Source organism: Bubalus bubalis, chromosome 11 (assembly GCF_019923935.1).
Source record: "Bubalus bubalis isolate 160015118507 breed Murrah chromosome 11, NDDB_SH_1, whole genome shotgun sequence".
Taxonomy (NCBI): domain Eukaryota; kingdom Metazoa; phylum Chordata; class Mammalia; order Artiodactyla; family Bovidae; genus Bubalus; species Bubalus bubalis.
The window spans coordinates 73,905,226-73,927,456 of record NC_059167.1 but is presented as its reverse complement, the minus strand read 5'-3'; the positions used below and the strand labels follow the sequence as shown (position 1 = coordinate 73,927,456).

At 41.8% G+C, this 22,231-nt stretch overlaps 1 protein-coding gene across 16 annotated transcripts in view; it reads left to right on the top strand.

The window, feature by feature from the left end:
• The window catches only part of FMN1 (formin 1), a 498,278-nt gene that overhangs the window by 11,528 nt on the left and 464,519 nt on the right, over nt 1–22,231 (top strand). For 15 of the 16 annotated variants that reach the window (XM_025295965.3, XM_044925241.2, XM_025295966.3 and 12 more), the window contains exons 3-4: nt 4,064–4,128; nt 6,662–6,693. The exons of the other annotated variant lie outside the window; for it this stretch is intronic. The gene's annotated coding sequence lies outside the window, so the exon portion shown is untranslated. The remainder of the gene's footprint in view (nt 1–4,063; nt 4,129–6,661; nt 6,694–22,231) is intronic. 16 annotated transcript variants of the gene reach the window in all.

The window sequence follows — 22,231 nt, the reverse complement described above, 5'->3', positions numbered from 1 at the left end:
ACACACTTTTAAAAATATCCTATATGTTGATTATCAAGATTTCAAATAAGGCAGAAAGTTATGAAGATAACAGTTTTTAAAAAATTATCTCTTAACAATTTCCATCATTAAACTTAGTGAACTTCATTTCAGACATCTATCTATCTATTAGCATGAATGGATATTTAGGTAGAAATACTTTTATAAAGTTGAATAGAGATGTATATAATAAACATGATTAATTAAAAAAATTTTTTCAAGCAGTTAAAAGAAACAGAATTGAAACTAGAGTCAAACTTCAAATAAGTTTACCCCTTTTGAAGATACATTATTTCTTTTTAAAAAATCTCTCTATGGCTGAAGTATCATGAAAACTATTAAGAAGCCGGAGTCCTTGTTATGAATTATATTATTGTTTTTATGAGCTTTCTTCCTCAGATAGTATCAATTGACTTCCTTTTTTGAAAGTTAACACTTCTGAAAGTTCTTCTCCTCACCTCTGGAATGTTTTTAGGTGTTATTATTTCTGCATTGTTCAGGTTATATATTCAATTTTGCTATGGGGATGTATTTTGAGGATTACTTAGTAGTGGCTCTGTGCTTAAATGATTGAAGGCATAAACCTCTGGGAGTGATATCTTTGTGCTTTACTTTCAGTTATTATATCAACTGTCTGATAAACAACACTCGCTGACTTGGCACCATCATTCATCATCCCCCATGTGTAGGGTCTCCAAAGCTGTGTAAACCATTATCACTCATCACTGAAAAGTTGTTGAGTACCATTTGATGCTAAGCATTGCGAAATGCTGAAAATTCAGGGGTGGAGAGCTCATAGTCCCTACTCTCAAGAAGTGAGAGCAACCAAAGCGTTTTTAAAGTCCTAGTGTGTTGGATGCCTGAGAGCACTGCTATTATTTTCTTAACATCAGAGCCCATCATGTGGCCTGGTATTCCTTGTGCTAAGTTGCTTCAGTCATGTCTGACTCTTTGCAACCCAATGGACTGTAACCTGCCAGGCTTCTCTGTCCATAGGATTCTCTAGACAAGAATACTGGAGAGGATTGCCATTTCCTTCTCCAGGAAATCTTCTGACCCAGGAATCAAACCCTGGTCTCGTAACTGGGTTTGAGTGAGAGTGCTTGATGGTCCTCAGAAGGATAGCCGCCTGTCTGATATTCTAGAAGAGTGTTTCTCTCCTGCATTGGCAGTCGCGTTCTTTACCACCAGTACTACCAGGGAATCCCCTGGTATTCCTTAGGCCTGCAATTAATATTTGTTCAATTAAGTGAGCCTCTATGAGCCAGAAACTGTGGTTAAGTGTGTCATAAATTATATCTAATTTTGTCTTGACAACAAACATATTAGGTAGGCATTTATTGTCTCCATTTTGTAGATGAGGAAGCTGAGTCACAGAAATAATACCCCAAAGTTATACAATAGAATTTAATTATAGAACTCTTTCTTTTTTCATGACACCTGGTCACTTATGTTGGAAGTCATAGAGGAAAGAGGCACGTGAACTACTGGTTAGAACTCCTGATCACACTCACCGCTCAGTGGTGTGAGTGGTTTAATAGTGTAGATACAGTCCAGCAGTTAAGAGGCTGCTTCGTGGTGAATTTCCACTCTGTCATCCAGTTGCTATATGTCATAGAGCAAGCTCATCCTCTTTTTTAAAAAACATTATTTATGGCTGTGCTGGGTCTTTGTTGCTGCACAAAGGCTTTCCCTAGTTGCGGTGAGCAGGGGCTACTCTCTAATTGTGGTGCTTGGGCTTCTCAGCTCATGTGGTGGCTTACTCTTGTTGCAGAGCACAGGCTTTAGGTATATGGGCTTCAGTAGTTGCAGCACGTGGGCTTAGATGCCCCAAAGCACATGGAATCTTCCCAGACCAGGGATCCAACCTGTGTCCCCTCCACTGCAATCTGGATTCTTAACCACTGGACCACCAGAGAAGTCTGCTTCTCCCATTCTTTAAGCCTCTGTTTTCTATCTGTGAAATAGGATTAAGGGTAAATAGGCAAGAGTAAATCAAATGATTCAGGTAAATGTTTAGCATAATACTTGCCACAGGTGCTCAAGAAAGAGTAGCATTTCATATTATGTCTACAGCGTGCTCTGAAAGTTCAACAGAAGGAATCATTTTCCCCCCTGGATTTTCAGGGGAGGAGACACTCATGCTTGGGATGTACTGGCAGCATAAGCATTCATCCAGGCTGAGGTAGATGGAGTCTTAGCAGAAAGAAAAACATGAAACAGGACTGGAGATCCTGCCGAGTATTTGCATTCCCCTATTCAACTCCGGAAACTTCCTTCACTTGTACGTCTCGGGAGCATCCAAACAGGAGTATCTGTGTTTAGAAAGGCTGACTTGCAAATAGAGCATCGTATCTTACTGGACCATCTTCCCAGGGAGAATTAGTCAGTGTCTGTACCGCTTTGAGGAAATGTGAGTTGACGGGGCATTTTTAGGCCTAATGGTCCAGGAGGCCAGGGGCCATCCCAGGCCAGCTTAAGAGTGCTTGATGGTCCTCAGAAGGATAGCTGCCTGTCTGATATTCTAGAAGAGTGTTTCTCACCCTTGTTTTCATTGTCTTTCTCCATTAGACTTGTCTCTAATTGCTGTCCCCACCGCCACCATGAAATGTTAATAGAACAGACGGCATATCAGGTTATGTGCTGTGTGTTCATCCCTACTGCATACGTAAAAAGAGTAAGATTTTTGACCCACTCCCCAAGAACCAACTTGTATGAAACAGACGACTTCAGAGGGCCTTCTCAGGAAAGCTGCTGGTCTGGAGCTGACCCTGAACTTGAAAGCTCTAACTGCTGTGCCTACAAATAGCCACTTTTTTATTATGCTTTCAGTTGCACTTCTGCAATGAGCCCTTCTAGAAAAATAACGTGGGCTACAGCACCAGCTTCCCAACTGGTTTCTGTCTATCTGTGTTTCCTTGCCTGCCCTTTCACAGTCAGTTTTCCATATAGCAGCCCAAGTGACCTTTTAAAAATGTAATGAGAGCATGTCTATCATCTGCTTAAAACTCTCAAATACATTCCCATTGGACTAAGGATAAAATTTGGACTTTATATCATGGCCCCAAAGTCAGCCTGGTCTCCCTCTGAGCACTCTGGTCTCTTCCACGCCAGCCTGCATGCTAGGGAGGATGCTGTGTGGACAGACAGAAGCTGTCGGGTACAAAGGCACAGGGGTTGGCAGTGACAAGCTCTCGGTGTGTGTCAGTGACCGCTGAGAGGGTGTGGGTTAGGACACGGGTAAGCATGGACAGTAGTGGATGCAACACTGGAAGGGCAGAGAGAAGGGGATTTGTGTGCTCAGGGAAGTCAAGAAAGACTTCTCAGAACAAGTGACAGTAATGGAACCGCGACATGAAAAATGATTACACATTAACTGGGTGAAAGAGGATGGTGCTCGTGGTCCGAGCAGAGGGAACAGCATGCACAGAGCCTCCATAACGGGAGGGAGTGGGCAGCATGTGAGTCGCTGGTAGGGAACCGTGGCTGCAGCAGGATATGAGATGCTGCTGCAGAAATAGGCAGGACCCCCATCACATAGGCATCTCCAGGCATATTAAGGACTGTAGTTTGTCTTAAGAGGGAGATTGCCACTGGGGGGTGTTGACTGTGTGACTAGTTGAGAAGGAGACAAGGTCAGATTTCATTTTGAAAAGATTACTCTGGTTGCAGCGTGAGCACAGACCAGTCAGGAGGCACTGCAGTGGGAGGGTGGCAAACTGGTGCAGGTTTGCCCGGGAACTTGGCTGGGTTTATTACTGAAAGGCCTGCATCCGGGAAATTCTCCAGTTCAAGGCAAGCCTGCCTGGTTGGTCACCCAGTGCCGGGTAGTCATCCAGGTAAGAGATTATGATGGTCTCATGAATGATGCAGGAGCATCTCTTCCTGGACCCACATTAGAAGCAAAAGGGTCAGCCCAATGAATCCCTATTTCTGAAAGCCCCTTCAAATTGGCCTCCTTAAATATACAGGCAACACAGCAGTACACACACTTGCCTAATGTGCAAATTGCCTTAGGTGAGCCTTGATTATTTTTCCTACACAGGCTGGGTGGCGTCACGTTTTTGACATCTCAAAGCCTGGAGCCTGCCCAAGTGAAGGTCGATAGAGGTAAGAAGGGGGACTCAGTCATTGCTGCACCTTGAACCTCTGCTCATGATCAAGCCACACCCTGTCCCCAGACTTCTGTGCCGTCTCTTCACCCCCAGCTTCCTGATTCCAGCTGTGCTTTCCAGCCTATACAGATAGGCCCCCAATCCCACTAAAACTAGCTTTCTGACCACGCTGTACTGCTGAGCATTTTGAGCATTCCGAAGTACACCCTCAACAGAGTTAATAGCTCCGTGCTGAGACTTCGAAGCTGCTTCCCCCATCCCCTTAGCTTAATCTTCCTACTTTTTGTAGTCCCCAGAGGCAGAAGGTGTTTGTTACTAAATCGTCCGAGAGAACTGCTGCTACTCCTGCTCTCACTATCGATGGCTAACTGGGCCCGCTATGTGCCAGGCACTGTTTTTAAATGCTTCACATGCATAGTTATTAATATTTGTATTAATAAAGAGACTACTCATTGGACAGACTTTTATTGAGTACCCATGGTTTTGTAGTCAGTTGCTCAAGGACAGAGCGTAACCAGCAACAAAGCTCCTCTTTTCATGGTAGTTATCTTCTACAGTGTGTAGGGAGAGACTGAGTAACTGATGAATATGTAATGTGGCAGATGGTAAGTTCCATGGGACAGAGGCATTCGGGTGAGGACTGGAGAGTGACATTGGCTGTGGGCACTTTTTCATGTCAAATAACCTAGGAAGCCTTTTCATGAGGTGTCATTTGAGCAGATGCCTGAAGACAGCCAGAGACTGAGTCACAAAGATTCCAGAAAATTTCGTGCGAAGGGAGCAACAACAATATATATACTATATGTATATATATATACATATATATATAAACCATATAGCATCTATATATGGTTTGTGGTGAAATTCTGAAATCACACCTTTCATTTTTCTCTCAGGCACTAGTCAAGGTTTCATAAATACATTTTCCCCTTTGTTTAAAATCTTGGAGCATTTAAAAAAAATTTTTCTTTTCTTCATTTTTTATATTTCCTACTATCACTTTGATCTTTAACGGAAATTTTGGTCCTAACGAATCTTTTACTCTCTAATTTGACTTTTTGCATTTTTCATATTTTTCTCTCCTTGATATACATTTTAATGATGGAAAGCCAATTTTGTTCCTTTTAATGATTTTTTGGGTCCATTTTAAATGTTGTGTTTGATGGAAAGTAAAACTCAAGCAATCGTTGATCATTAATTATGGCTAGAAAAATAATATGCTTGAATTTCTAGGCAGAGACATAGTTTGGACCTGTGTTTTCAGATAATGATGCTTCAGTCTACTGTTGACTGAATGTCTGCCATCTTTCAGTCATATGCTATTGGGAATACAGAGATGGTGATGATGACGGTCCCTTCCCTTAGGGAGCTTTTGGTCAAACAGGAAAAATAAGTCACAGAAGGTCAATTGGCCATCAGAGGCAGTGTGTGTTGGGAGTCTTTTCCTGGATAACGGGTCTGGAACACAAAATAATAGCTATTACTTTTATAGTCCCTGCTAAGTATCAGACACCCACTTCTCACTGCTGATAAGTCTATCAGGTGTCGTATTACCTGTATTTTAGGGACAAGAAATTGAAGTTCATAGAGATAACATAGCTAAGGTTGCCATGCTGGGTGGAAGAGCTGGAATTTGAACCAAGTTCATATTCGTCCTAAAGTTATGCTAAGGAAGGGATGCTTTGACCCTCAGACAGATGAGGCAAGGACCCCAAGGACATCTGAAGTCTGGGTTCATGGGTACCATTGGGATTAAGCTAAACATTCTGACAGAGGAGGCTAAACAGATTTGAGCCCCAGTGCAGGACATGGAGGCATCATAGGTTGATAAGAGCTCAAGAAGGGCCTCAAGTTGAAGATTTATTCCTTTGTGCATGGGCCAGGAGGGGGCAATCAAAGCACCTCTTCAGAGGGTAGTTGTTAAGTGTCAGTCAAGGGTTTGGACCAAAGGAGAAAAGGCTGTGGTAGTGCTGAGGTGGAGAGATCACTGTGTCCTGGGTCTCACTCAAGCGAATAATGAATTTTCTTTTCTAATAGAGGTGGAAATAATGAGCCTTGATTAATTCATCTATTTTTCACCCATGTTAATTTTCAGTTTTACTCGTTTCCTACACTTCACTTGCTTTCCTTCTGGGTCTTGCATTACTGATGAAAATTTGGTTCTTTTGTGAATTTCTCATACTGTTTCCTTTACCTGCTTCCACCCCTTATTGTCCTGTGGTATCTTTGATTCCAGAAGTCTAGGTTCTGATCCCATGTGTGCCCTGAATTTACTCTACCTAGAAAAGTAATTTGGAGAGTGGACTCCATTTCTCTGCAGAAGGGACTATAGAACTGCATTGAAAATAGGGAGAATAAAAAGCTATTTTATAGATGGAGACCTTGAGGTGCAGAGAGGCTAAGTGACTTTCAGAAGACCATTGCTTTAGCAACTGACAGAGCTGGAGTTGAGCCCAAGCCTTCTGACTCTGAATTCATTGTTTTTCCTTCGGTCTGCGCTGCTCGGGTGGAAACTTTCTCATGTGAAGATTGATGAGTCCTGGATCAGTGATACTATGGGGTGAGTGCTCATATCCTATGACTTAAGAAGATGAATTAGTGAATGAGTGGGTCTCATTCAGAAGAATGAGATTTGGTTTCCCTGGCTAGTCCTGTAAGGGATTTTCATAGCCCCTCTGGGAAAAACCATCTCTGGTCAAATCCCATCTCAGCCCCTTGCCAGCTATGTGATTCTTAGCAAATTACTTACCCTCTCTGTAACTCAGGTTCAGGTGGCTCAGTGGTAAGAGTCCCTCTTCAAATGCAGGGGACTTGGTTTTGATCCTTGGGTTGGGAAGATCCCCTGGAGGAGGAAATGGCAACCCACTCCAGTATTCTTGCCTGGAGAATCCCATGGACAGGCTACATATGCACGTGACATGATCTTTATTATAGAACAGGGATAAATAATAGTACCTGCCTCATAGACTTTTTTGCATGGGTGAAAACAAATGTGTTAAAACAGGTAAAAGCTCTAAGAAGAGTGCCCAACATGGGGTGAGTGATCCCTAAACAAGCAATCACCTATTTAATTAACTATTTAAAGAACTAAAGCTGTTTACCTTAGGTATCTACAGTTTTTGTTTGGGAACCAAAGCTTAGAAACATTCTGGGTACTCAGAAGTTGTGTGTTAGCTGCAGATAATAGCTTTAGGATTTTGTCAGTACTGGGGAGACCTCTGACCAAATCACTCCCTCTTCTATATAAGTGAAGCTGAATTCCCTAAATTGGCTCCATGGCCTGTTATTCCCTTTGACAGGGCAATGCAGCAAATGAAAATACTTCTATGACAGGTAACTCACGTCATCAAAAGCTGAATGATTTCTATCTGGTCATATGTTGAAAGTGACTTTTCTTAGGGGTAGGAGACAGAATGTGTTACCAGCAAGGGGAAGGGAAGTAGAGGAGGTTGGTTAGAAGTGCCAAAGACAAATTCTCCATCTAGAAAAGTGAAGAAGAACATGTTTGACATATAGTTGGCCTTCAAGGAACAACTTTCAAATGGGAAATGTGCCATTTGCTCTGGGGGCCCTCCAGCCAGATATTTCTCTCAAACCTCTCTCAGCAATGTCCATTTATCTCTCAGATCTGATCAGATAAATTGCTTGTTTAAAAAGAATATGCATGTGAGATTTCTTCAAAAAGTATGAGACATTATGGGATTTTATTGCACTGTAGCCTCAGTTCAACTCTGACAGTCATAAATAAACATTTCAATTGGGACAGGACTTCTCAGTTGAGGAGGATGCTATATGGGTGAGAATTTCTTGATTCTTTATATATATACACACACGTATATATATAATCTTGTTCACTTATTTTTGGCTGCAGTGGGTCTTCATTACTTTGCCTGGGATTTCTCCAGTTGCAGCCAGGGGGGCTTCTCTTGTTGTGGAGCACAGGGTCTAGACACGAAGGCTTAAGTAGCTGTGGCACATGGCTTGGTAGTAGCGATGTATGGGCTTAGTTGCCCTGCAGCATGTGGAATCTTCCTGGACCAGGACCAGGGACTTAACTGTCTCCTACATTGGCAGGTGGATTCCTAGCCATTGTGCCACCAGGGAAGTCCTGATTCTTTTTACATCTGTGGGAGAGTACTGCTAAGTCTGTGTGTCTGGGTTGGGGGTGGGTGGATGGAGAATGTAGGTATTTTCAAAGCTTCTCTGCTTTGATTTGTACTAAATTTTGACCTCACTGGGGCCATACTTTTGGTTTCCAGTTCCCAGGCCAGCAAATGTACAGCAAGCTCTGTATGAAGTATCTAAGCTTAGCCTTTGAGGACTCCTTTCTTTATTTAAAAAGAAAAGAAAGAGGAAAAGATGTGGCAAAATAAGGGTGACCTGCCTTCTTGAATTTCTTATGAAAAGAAATAATGAAAGGAAGAAATATAAAGTATTTAGAAGATTGAGGAACTTTCTTCTACAATGTCAATTTCCTCCCTAGGCACCCCACTCCAGTACTCTCGCCTGGAAAATCCCATGGATGGAGAAGCCTGGTAGGCTGCCCGTGGGGTCGCTAAGAGTCGGACACGACTGAGTGACTTCACTTTCACTTTTCACTTCCATGCATTGGGGAAGGAAATGGCAACCCACTCCAGTGTTCTTGCCTGGAGAATCCCAGGGGCGGGAGCCTGGTGGGCTGCTGTCTATGGGGTCGCACAGAGTCAGACACGACTGAAGTGACTTAGTAGTAGTAGTAGTAGTATTGGGCAACCTCTATGACTGAGACTCTAGTCCTTAAAAAATAGTTCTTTCCTCTGAATGGAATCTAGTTTTATTTTATTAACTTATTTATTTGTGGTTGTGCTGGGTCATTACTACATGGGCTTTTTTTCTAGTTGCAGTGAGTGGGGGCTTCTCATTGCTGTGGCTTCCCTTGTTGCAGAGCACAGGCTCTAGGAGCACATGGGCTTCATCACTTGCAGTTCCCGTGCTCTGGGCACACACTCAGGAGTTATGGCGCATGGACCTAGTTGCTCTGTGGCATGTGGGATCTTCCCAGACCAGGGATCGAACCCATGTCTCCTGCATTGGCAGCTGGATTCTTTACCACTGAGCCACCAGGGAAGCCCCAGGAATCTAGCTTTATTAATTAAACTTGATGTGTGGTAGGATAAATTCTCTCCATCTGAAAGACCTGCTCAGTTTCATGGGCTCCTGATCTAGCTCCATGGGACAGTTCCAGAGTTTGAAACAGAAATCATGGTGGAATCAAACCATTACACTTTGTTTTTGGAAAAACTACAGTGTGGAATGTGGAAATATTTCTGATTGCCCACATTCCACAAGTCCAAATATGGGTCAGTCATACACAGGGATGTTGTCATTGATAACGTTCATATCATAAGGGAGCTGGGAACATGAAAAACTATTACACATGATATTTGCTCATTTGATCTTGAGCCTCCCGAGAATCTAGACACACTAGATTAATCCCTCAAATACTGATAGATAAAAATTATCAAAAATTCTGGGATTTGTGGAATTCAGTTGTCTAATTAACTGAACAAAGGAAATTTTAATAATTATTGGGATCAATTATTTTTGTTGGGAATGAAAATTTTATGATATGGAATATTATGGAACATAGATTAAGAGATCAAAGACTCTTTGTCTTTCCAAGAAGTGTATGTACCATAACATATTCAAAAAATTATACTAGCTTGGGATGGAAGTGTTCTGAATTCCAGCTCATCCGAGCACCTAGTCATCATGGAGGTAAAACCAAGAGGAGCTAGTAATGGATTGAACTCTGAGAGGGGCAGATATTAAGGGAGACTAATAGGTCTGTGGAACTGGATAGATAATGGTTAATAATTTCCTCAGAATCTCCATCAAATAGTCATCAACATTCACTTAAAAATGTCCGGTTATAGCAAACCTTTCAAAGAAACCCATTCCATTTGGATGACTGATTTTCTCTTCTTTGGGGTGGGAGTCATGTTTATCATTGCATTTCCTCTATTTCTTGTTCTTTTTTGTGCCCCTTATTCTTCAAACTGTGTGGAGGCCATCACTTGTTTATGGGTTGAAGTCAAGACGCATTAATAATAACACCTTAATGTGATCAATCTTAGTTTTTGCTGTTTACATAGGACTTCATCCACCCCTTTAAACGTCCCATTATTTCCTGGAGCCTCATATGTGCTAGGCCATCAGACTAGTCATTCTGTCCCCCAGCCTTGTCCTCATTGCACCTTGTCTTTATTCTGGCCTCTTCTGCAGGAACCCTCTGTTAAAATGACACCCTGTTGAGCACAATAGTTTTCTGTGATGGTCTTTTGAAGGTCCTAGGTCACCGGAGGAGACGATGGATGGGAAAGAACAGCTCCTTCTCCACCCCTGGCCATGCTCTCTCACTGGGTCCTGAAGCAGCACCGCTTGGTTTCATAGTCTTACAGAATCTTTTATGAACACAAGGAATTCTCCTCCCTTTTTTCCTCTGTGTGTATCAGATATTGTCCTTTCCTGTCCATTGTTCTCTTCTTTATCTCCACTTATCCCTTACCTACAATTTCCGCCCTCTCTCCAGATTCCTGCAACCAAATAGGTCCCCTTCATGCCTCTTGTCCTTCCAATCCCCCAAACTTCTCCTGTATATCTGCACATATATTAAACTCATGAAGGGTTCCTTGTCTATCAGTTTCACAAAAAGGTGGACTAGATATCCCAGGCCAATGCAGGTAGGTCACTCTGCTACATGACAGTTTTAGACTGGTGTTCTTCAGCTGCTCCAACCTTTTCCTGTGGGATATACGATGTTGTTCTTTTATTGAAAAATCTCTGGGAAAGTCATTCTTGTACTATCTGCATTATTTCAGTGATGTGACTCCCCACCCCCACCCTATTCTGTTCCTCCTCAAAGTCACAATCATTCATTCTCCATCCTTTATATTTTCCTCCAGCGTTATTTAAATGATTTGTTTTCTCTTTTCCTTTTCCACATGTTTGATATCCTTTTTAATAAGCCAGAGGATTGAGAGCCAGTCTTCAAGCCCCTGCTACTCGAATGTTCTATACTGAAAGGACTGTGGACTTGTGTTGAAGCCCAACTCTACTATGTTCTTCTGTGAACTTCATTTATTATGATGTATAAAATGAAAAACAACAACCTTATGAGGCAGAAGATAATTGCTAGAGTTAAATGAGATAACAAAGGCAGAATTTCTAATTCAGTATCAAACCGCATAACCAGTATCAGTCTCCTTCCCTTTCCCATCCCATTGCTTGGTGACAAGTTGCACTGTGCTGTGCGGAGAAGGCAATGGCACCCCACTCCAGTACTCTTGCCTGGAAAATCCCATGGATGGAGGAGCCTGGTGGGCTGCAGTCCATGGGGTCACTAAGAGTCGGACAAGACTGAGCGACTTCCCTTTCACTTTTCACTTTCATGCATTGGAGGAGGAAATGGCAACCTACTCCAGTGCTCTTGCCTGGAGAATCCCAGGGATGGCGGGGCCTGGTGGGCTGCCATCTATGGGGTCGCACAGAGTCGGACACGACTGAAGCGACTTAGCAGCAGCAGTGCACTGGCTGTGGTCCATCACTGCGTGCTGATCCACATAACACTCCTGCAGTATGTCGAGTGCCTTCCTCATCTTGCCATCCTCCTTCCAGGCTACTCGGTATACCAGTGGCCTCTGCATCAAGTTTGCCATGGAACCTCGAGTTAGTATGTGTCTTGATCCTTTGGTCTTTGTAACTTAGTTGTTGTTACTATTGAGTCACTAAGTCATGTCTGACTCTTCTGTGACCCCGTGTACTGCTGCCTTCCAGGCTTCTCTGTCCATGGGATTTCCCAGGCAGGAATACAGGACCGGGTTGCCATTGCCTTTGCCAGGGGACCTTCCCGACCCGGTGATTGAACTCACGTCTCTTGCTTGTGAGGTGTGTTCTTTACCTGGGAAGCCTAGGTATATCATTCATGTCGCCCATTTGAATTATTGTGTTTTGCACACTATGCAAATCCATGCAGTGTGATGACAGCTAGTGATATTAACACACAATTGTATACATGACCACATGTCTAACTTTGTTTGTGAATGTGTTCATCATACAGATTTTACAGAAACACCTTAGAATTGAAGAACTAGCTGTCATTAAGGTTGTAAGAGTGACATTTTGAGTTTGGAAAGGCAGTTCCAACTGAAGAAAGGGAATGGGGGAATGTATCCTGTCTCCAAGACCCATTGGTAGAATTAAATTTGTGTGCCCAGAAGTTACTTATTATAAAATGTTGGTATTTACTGAAATATTTAAGGTTGCAAAACAGGCTTTTTAGAAGAATAACTTGAATGCTGTAAATCTGTTTAGCTCACATAGGCCCCCAGGGCAGCCAAACAAATGCTTCTCCTGATGATGTCAGGCCCTTTAAGAAGGATTTTCTTGGTAAATCCTTATCTCTTAATCCACACAGAATTCCCCCAACTGAAAACTGATTTATCATGCAAGAACATGTCCACTTTAGAGTACCTTTTTGCCTAATCTGATGATAAAGCATTTAAAAGCCTTATCTGATGCACAGATTTAGTCTGTAATTTGTGTGACAGAAATGCGTGTCAGTTGCAACTTTTTATAAAAGGCTTTCAAATCATAGTGCTGGAGAAGACTCTTGAGAGTCCCTTGGACAACAAGGAGATCAAACCAGTCAATCCTAAAGGAAATCAACCTTAAATATTCATTGGAAAGACTGAAGCTGAAACACCAGTACTTAGGCCACCTGATAAGTAGAGCTGACTCATTGGGAAAGACCCTGATGCTGGGAAAGATTGAAGCTGAGTCCATCACCAACTCAATGGACATGAATTTGAACAAATTCTGGAAGGCAGTGAAGGACAGGGAAGCCTGGTATGCTGCAGTTCATGGGGTCGCTAAGAGTCAGATATGCCTGAGTGACTGAGCAACAGCAAAAAATTACGGAACCCCAGGACTTCATGTCCTCCTAATTCTGCATTCTTATTACCATCACAGGCCTGTTTGCTGTGCTTATTATATATTTGCTTTTATTTGCTTTTGAAACTTGTCACAGACAACGTTAACTCTTCCTGACATCCAAACTGTGCTCAGAGTTCTTGAATTCCCAGGAGTTCCCTTGTGTGCTGGGACGGGGAAGAGACCTATCACAGTTTCAGTTAGGAATCAGAACAATAGCCATTTGTTTCAAAATTCAATTACTGTTTTTTTGTGGCATGTATTTATGTATTAATTATACCAGAGTTTTAGCCATCTCAAATTCAGGAATGGTCTTATTAAGTTGTTTTATGTTTTTCCTAGATAATGAGGGACAGGGAGGCTTGGCGTGCTGCGGTCCATGGGGTCACAAAGAGCTGGACACAACTTAGTGACTGAACAACAACAATTTTTCAAAGGATTCTTTGGGGATGTTATTTGAATTCTAGGAACACAGGAGATTTCTAGAAACAGCATGAGACTGCCATAACAGGTTATCTTGGGTAACCATCTATACCTCAAAACTTTGGCTTTTCCATCAATTTCATGAGTCTATACTTATCTTCACCTTTATTCTTTCTAAACCTGCCATTTGGATAGGTGCAATCTTTGACTTCTGATACATAATATCTTTTAATGTTTCTACCTTTCAATCGAGGTCAATTAACAGATTTTTGAGAAGGAACTTGTGAAATCATCTGGAAATGCTTCTAAAATTGTGTGTAAATGGTGTGAGAGAACTGTTAGACACCCATGTGACATATCCAGCTATAGGAATTGTGGACATGAGCATTTTGCATGAAGTAGTGATATTGTGAGTAGCAGTCCAATGGGGAATTCTCAGAGCAGCACAGTTTATTAAAGGAAGACTTGTTTAGAGCCTGATACTACTTTCTTTGCCAAACCTTTGGGTTCAACTCTACCTGTTGTGACATGGAAGGTGTTTGTCTTAGGACCTGTTGAAATTAGGGATGAGACTTAATTCTTTTAAATTCAGGTATCAGAAGGTAAAAACTAGTTGGATATTGTTTAGACAGTCCCATTACAACTTCCAACCTTCTGCCAAAGATGGAATGGATTTAAATGTTTGAGTAGACATAGTTCTAAGTGTCCATACCCACAACTAAGCTCCTGCTCACAGGGGGGACTGTTTCAAAGTCTGGGGGTGCTCTGACATTTTTTCTTATACCTACAGTCAAAGCTTATTTTTAAAAATTTATTTGTTAATTTATTTTTTTGGTTGCAGTAGCTGGCATGTGAGATCTTAGCTCCCCGACCAGAGGCTGAACCCTCGCCCTCTGCGTTGGGAGTGCCAGGTCTTAACCACTGGTGGTGGTGGTGGTGGTTCAGTCACTCAGTTGTCTTGGCGAAGTAATATCTCTTTTTTTTAATATGCTGTCTAGATTGGTTATAGCTTTTCTTCCAAGGAGCAAGCCTTTTCTAATTTCCTGGCTGCAGTCACCATCTGCAGTGATTTTGGAGCCCCCCAAAATAAAGTCTGTCACTGTTTCCATTGTTTCCCCATATATTTGCCTTGACGTGATGGGACTGGATGCCATGGTCTTCTTTTTTTCAATGTTGGGTTTTAAGCCAGCTTTTTCACTCTTCTCTTTCACTTTTATCAAGAGGCTCTTTAGCTCCTCATTGCTTTCTGCCACAAGGGTGGTGTCATCTGCATATATGAGGTTATTGATATTTGTCCTAGAAATCTTGATTCCTGCTTGTGCTTCATCCAGCCCGACATTTCACATGATGTACTCTGTGTATAAGTTAAATAAGCAGGGTGACAATATACAGCCTTGACGTACTCCTTTCCCAATTTGGAACCAGTTTGTTGTAACCACTGGACTGCCCAGGAAGTCTCTGAAGTCAAAACTTATTAATATTCAAGCATAATTCTGTTAACTTCACTTAAGCAGATTTAATGGTGATATCCGATTTTAACCGTCCTCACTGCTCTGGGGCATTGTGAGTCAAATCTTTCTCTAGGCCCTGTTGAAAACATTAGACTGAACACTTGCATACTTTTAGAACAGAGAAGAATTCCTGGCAGGAATTTTGTAAACATTACATGTGCTTTTTCCTTTCTGCCAGATGGATAATTAACATGCTGGCTAAGGGGCATGTAGATCATGGCCTTACTTGTGTAATTGCCATAATGTCTTAACCATCAACTGTTCTTTGTGATCCCATGGACTGTCCATGGAATTCTCCAGGCCAGAATACTGGAGTGGGCAGCCATTTCCTTCTCCAGGAGATCTTCCCAACCCAGGGATCAAACCCAGGTCTCCTGCATTGCAGGCAGATTCTTTACCAGCTGAGCTACAAGGGAAGCCTTAACCATCAAAGAGAAATAATCCTTATGTAGAGGTGTTAGAGGTCTCCTGCGAGTGTCCCATAACAGATTTATTTTCTCTCCCCAGTGTGTGCATGCTCAGTTGCTAAATTGTGTCCGACTTTCTGCAACCCCAGGTACTGCAGCCCTCCAGGTTCCCCAGTCCAGGAGATTTTCCAGGCAAGAATACTGGAGTGGGTTGCCATTTACTCCTCCAGGAGATCTTCCTGACCCAGGGATCAAATCCTGGTCTCCTGCATCTCTTGTATTGGCAGGTGGATTCTTTACCACTGTGCCATCTGGGAAACCTCTCTCCTTGAAGTTTTTGAAAATGCATTGTTTTGTAACTTCTATGTGCAAATTTTTAATACATTTAGGCTTGGATTCTATTTCTAGTTCTTGTGACTTTGTGTAAGTTACTTAGGCTTATATGGTTCTCATGGGTAAAGAGGGAGTGTTGTTAGTACTCATCTCATAGATCTAAGAGAATTAAATGTTTGAGGCATTGGAAGCACTTAACTGAGGCCTAGCAGTGCTTAAGACCTCATGAGATGTTGCCTCATCTCATCTTCCTCTTCCTCCTTTGCTTTCTTTTCTTCCTCCTTCTCAACCGAATATGAATCCACCTATTTTAAATTTTTGTAGATTCTTATTGATTGTCTTTAAAATGTTACCTTCCTGGCTCTTAGTCAACCAAGGAAAATGAGCTTGCCAGACAGCAGTGGAGATTCCAGCTATCTTTGCTGAAACAGACTGACACTGGGTTGGAATGAAGTGGTGGGTTACCCTATCCCTTTCTTGGGAGATCCTTCTGTTTAGACAGTGCTATAGAGAGAGTTACTGGTATTGTGCAAAATTCACTTCAAAATAACTAACTCAGATGGCCGATTTTATGAACTGACACTAGATTTAAGATAAATAAGGGCCTATCTTGATTACCATGGTAAGCATTAAGGTTTGTGAATCTTTAATACCAATATGTCTTCTTCAAAAGCAACAACACAAAAAAGAAGCAGATACACCTTATGAAGCCATTTCCTATAAATTATTGACCTCTGTAGGATTCTGAATATTTAATCAGACATAGAACTCTTCTAAAGATCACACTTACATGAGAAACCCTTACCAAAGACTGGCTTTGAGCCCACTTGCTTCATCCTGTGTAGTACTACATTGCATTTAAAAGTCTATCCAGCAATAAAATTTTTATGGCACTTAAAATGGTTTTCAGCTATAGTGGAATAATAGAAAGACCACCAAACTGGGAATCCAATAACCCGGATTTGAGTCCCACTTCTGCTCCTCACTAGCTGTGTAATCAGGGGCAAGTCACTTTAATCTTTCTGGTCCTCTTAGCCTCTCTGTACATAAGCAACAGTGACAACATCTGTCATACTGGCCTTGGAGAGTGGTTGTATGTTTCCACTTGGAGAGTGGAAATTGGAGCCACACAACTTCTTTTATAGAAGTTTATACAAATCTCATATTATGGTAATGTATGCCAATGCAGGAGACAAAATAGATGCGGGTTCGATCCATGGGTCAGGAAGATCCCCTGGAGTAGGGCATGGTGACCCACTGCAGTGTTCTTGCCTGGAGAATCTCATGAATAGAAGAGCCCGGTGGGTTTCAGTCATTAGGGTCACAAAGAGTCAGACACAACTGAAGTGACTTAGCATGCACACATTCATGGAAGTATTTGGGAATGTTTTATAAAATTAGAATGCATGATGTGAGACAGTTTTTTTTTTTTTTTTTTTTTTTTTTCCATAACAGAGGGACTATAGGGGAAACAAGAGAGATGGCAGAGTTGCTTTATCTCTGAGAGTCCCCATCCTTCTCCCTTCCTCCGTGAGGTCTGTGGTCTCTGGTGGATCTTTAATCAAGAGAGTGCCCTTAAAGCCCCCTCCCAGGGTCTTTTATCCTCTATAAAATGTCAAAGTCTATTTTAAATCCTTTATTCTGTATAATCAGAACATCATTATTCGAGAGTAGTGTCCTTACTTAGGAAATGGAAATTTGACTTAACACATGCAATGACTGTTCCTGATTTAAACTTCTCATAAAAGCAAACTCCAGAGAATGGGTTCACAAATTTAAAAAGACACTTCTGATTTTTGAAAAGAAAGCTATGCCTGTCTTAACCAAGAATGTGCCAAGCCCATCTTTATGGGATGCTGTGCAATCATACACTGACCTTTGAAACTTAAGTATTCGATGTGTAAGTGTCTCATATGTACAGATTCTTTTTTAAAATCACAAGGAAGGGGTTTCTTCCCTCAATGTACTCATATACTTCCAATAGATGACTATATAAACCAAGTAGAGGCATGAACCCAGAGATGTGTTGAGGATCTCAATATCTGATATTTTCTTGGAGATCATGTGGTAGGCTGGAATTTATCTTTGTGTCGTGAAGTTTTAAAGAGGTAAGGGAGAGGTGAAGAAAAGATTCTCTGAAGTCTTTGGGGGAATCTTCAATGCTCATACCTTATAGCACATATGGATATTGGAGTGGCTTGGTTCATGGATTAAAAAAACAAACAAACAGGGTTTTCCGGGTGGCTCATTGGTAAAGAATCTGCCTGCTAGTGCAGGAGACACAGATTTGATCCCTGATCCAGGAAGATCCCAATGCCCCAGAGCAACTAAACCTGTGCGCCTTAACTGTTGAACCTGTGCTCTAGAGCCCATGCTCAGCAAAAGAGAAGCCACTGCAGTGAGAAGCCTGGGCAGTGCAGCTAGAGAGTAACCCTCACTTGCAGCTAAAGAAAAGCCCATGCAACAACAAAGACCTAGTACAACTAAAAATAAGTAAAATTATTTTTAAAAATAATTCACAGTATATGAACTGTGAAATTCTAGATGTTCAAGCTGGATTTAGAAAAGGCAGAGGAACCAGAGATCAAATTGCCAACATCTGCTGGATCATAGAAAAAGCAAGAGAGTTCCAGAAAAACATCTACTTCCGCATTATTGACTATGCTAAAACCTTTAACTGTGTGGATCACAACAAACTGTAGAAAATTCTTAAGATGGGAATACCAGACCACCTGACCTGCCTACTGAGAAATCTATATGCAGGTCATGAAGCAACAGTTAGAACTGGACATGGAACAACAGACTGGTTTCAAATCGGGAAAGGAGTACGTCAAGGCTGTATATTATCACCCTGCTTATTTAACTTATATGCAGGGTACATCATGAGAAATGCTGGGCTGGATGAGGCACAAGCTGGAATCAAGATTTCCAGGAGAAATATCAATAACCTCAGATATGCAGATGACACCACCCTTATGGCAGAAAGCAAAGAAGTACTAAAGAGCCTCTTGATGAAAGTGAAAGAGGCAAGTGAAAAAGTTGGCTTAAAGCTCAACATTCAGAAAACTAAGATCATGGCACGTGGTCTCATCACTTCATGGCAAATAGATGGGGAAACAATGGAAACAGTGACAGACTTTATTTTCTTGGGCTCCAAAATCACTGCATATGGTGACTGCAGCCATGAAATTAAAAGACACTTGCTCCTTGGAAGAAAAGTTATGACCAACCTAGACAGCATATTAAAAAGCAGAGGCATTACTTTGCTGAAAAAGGTCCATCTAGTCAAAGCTATGGTTTTTCCAGTAGTCATATATGAATGTGAGAGTTGGACTATAAAGAAAGCTGAGTGCTGAAGAATTGATGCTTTTGATCTGTGGTGTTGGAGACTCTTGAGAGTCCCTTGGACTGCAAGGAGGTCCAACCAGTCCATCCTAAAGGAAATCAGTCCTGAATATTCATTGGAAGGACTGATGCTGAAGCTGAAACTCCAATATTTTGGCCACCTGCTGCGAAGAGCTGACTCATTGGAGAAGATCCTGATGCTGGGAAAGATTGAAGATGGGAGAAGAAGGGGGCCATAGAGGATGAAATGGTTGGATGGCATCACTGACTCGATGGACATGAGTTTAAATAAACTCTGGGGGTTGGTGATAGACAGGGAAGCCTGAAGTGCTGCAGTCCAAGGGGTCACAGAGTCAGACATGACTGAGTGACTGAACTGAACTGATTTTGTAAAAATTGCAAGAAGGAGCCATTTTTCTTACTCTTTGATTACCAGCTGTGACTTTGGCTAGAAATTTATTGACAAAAATAATTCTACTGAACAGAAGTTCGCCTCTATATAATTATTTCAGAGATTCTCCAGTATGTTATAATAAGGCCCAGCTTGGAATGCTTTTGGCCCTTAGTCAAATCAGAGTTTTAAATGTAGAGGTTTTGCTTCTATAGAATAGTCTAGCATAGTGCTATCTTTCTTGTGACATTGTAGGAATACAAAGAAAATCATAAAATTGCAGTTTTTATGAAGAAAAAATTCAATGAGGTGATATATGTGTGCATGCATACGTGCTCAGTCTTGTCCAAGTCTTTAAGATCCTTTGGACTGTAACCTCCCAGGCTCCTCTGTCCATAGGATTTTTCAGGCAAGAATACTGGAGTGGGTTGCCATTCCCTTCTCCAGAGATCTTCCCAAGCTAGGGGTCGAACCTACATTTCCTGTATCTCCTGCATTGCAGCCAGATTCTTTACCAGTTGAGCCATCGAGGGAAGGTGATATGTAACCTCTCTTACTTTCACTACTTTCTGCTTATTGTTGTCTTTTCCTTTTAACTTAGACCTACTCTTTGACCATGAAATGATTTTCTTTCTTGTCAAGGCTTGTCCTCCTCATTTATCCTCAAGCCCATGTCTTCATCCTTTGGGGCCTTCCTTCATCTATTGTTCCATACTTTATCCCATCTTTCACTTGTATCATCAATAGCTCCCTCTTCACTACTACTTTTTTCTCAGCCTAAAAACATGCTCAAGTTTCCTTTGTCTTAAAAAACAAAAACAAAAGTAACCATGAAGTCAAAGCTGTAATACTTGTACAGGTTATTATTTATTACCTTCTCTTAACTATCTGCCTATCTCTTGCTTTTTGCAGTATATTTTGGTGTTCTATTACTTTGCTAAAATTACTATCTAAAGCTGTTCTTCTAATCTCCCCTTCTAGTTGGTTTCTTTTTCAGTTTCTTTGCAGAATTTTCTGTTCTCCTGAGTTCCTCATTCTTGATGCTTTCTGATCTCTTTCTACTCTATTCTGTTCTGATATTACTGCTAGACTCATCTATCTTAGGTTTAATCCTGGACATACTACTTTCCTGATCAAAACTCATCAGTGGTTTCTCACTTTTTTTTATGAAGTTAGCATTAATTTCCTACCAATCTGGATTCATTTTTTTTTTATGATGTGGCATCATGTCATACATCCTTATACACATCTAAAAAAGAAAGTCATTTTTCCCTTTGTGCACGTTAGCAAATTTCCCAGTCTTATATAATGCTTCTCCTCTTGTGTTTCCCTTTTCTTAATCTCTGCTTGTTGAGATCTTACCCTTTATGAGAGTCAGTTTCAAAAGCTTCTCCTGAAGGATTTTCTGATCCTACAAATCTAATGTACTTTCTCCTTTCTTTGACCTCTGATTTTTTGTTTGATGTCTATTGAATGGATCTCTTTCTGCTTTGTATTGTAGTCATTTAGTTGTGACTCCTGTACTCCTACTCCTGCTGTGTTTAGATTCTTTGAAGAAAAATTCCTTCAGGGAGAGAAGAGCTAGAAAGCTGTTGCAGACCTACCCTTGTGTTTGTATCTTCTATCTGAAGAACAGTGACACTGTTCCAACCTAGGGTGGCTAGGAGGTAGACAGGCAGGCACTAAAGTGTCCAAAATCACATGGGAGAGACAGAATTCAGAACTACCTAGAATGAGCAATGGGAGGGACCAGTAATGGTATCCAAAAGAAGTAACTGTAGCTGAAGGAGGACTCCCCAAGAGCCGCTGTGGTCTTCATGAGTAGAGGACCCACCTGTTAGAAAACCATGGTCTAGGAGGGAGGGAGCCAGGAAGTAGATATCCTGACCCTTTCCCCATTCTGCCTTCTAACCTGGTGCTACAGTGGCTAAACCTAGTGGCTGGAGTGCAGGGGAGCTTGTTGATGTTGCTGCTGCTGCTGCTGAGTCGCTTCAGTCGTGTCCGACTCTGTACGGCCCCATAGACAGCAGCTCACCAGGCTCCCCCGTCCCTGGGATTCTCCAGGCAAGAACACTGGAGTGGGTTGCCATTTCCTTCTCCAATGCATGAAAGTGAAAAGTGAAAGTGAAGTTGCTCAGTCGTGTCCGACTCTTAGTGACCCCATGGACTGCAGCCTACCAGGCTCCCGTCCATGGGATTTTCCAGATGAGACTGAATCCAAAAAAGTCAGTCTCCTGGTGCTTAAATTGGTGTGTAAAAGGACAGAGTGTGAATCTGTGTGGAGATGGACAATTTCCAGTTAAAAAATGGAAGTTATAGATAATCTATCTTGGTAATATTGGACTCAGATGGAGTCACAGGGCATGGCTGGGCCAATGACTGAGCAAAAAAAAGATTTTGCATTGGCCTTTTAGGCCCAGAATCAATTAGGAAATCTACAGTAAATAGGCAGAATGACTGCAGCTAATTCTTGGATCTAATTTTAGGCATTGGTGAAATAATGTCATGAGCATTGACTAGCATCTGCTAAAGGCAATAATTTCCTATTATGATGAGGCACAACAGATCTTTCCATTCGGGGTAGAGAAAAATCATGTACTTGCTTACTGGAAAAAGAGTCAGGGAAGAAATCAGCCCAGCAGTGTTGTTTTGGAGAGACTGGCTGCCTGGAGTTTGCTAGAGGAAATGAAAGACCTGAAGACTTACCAGGGAACAAAG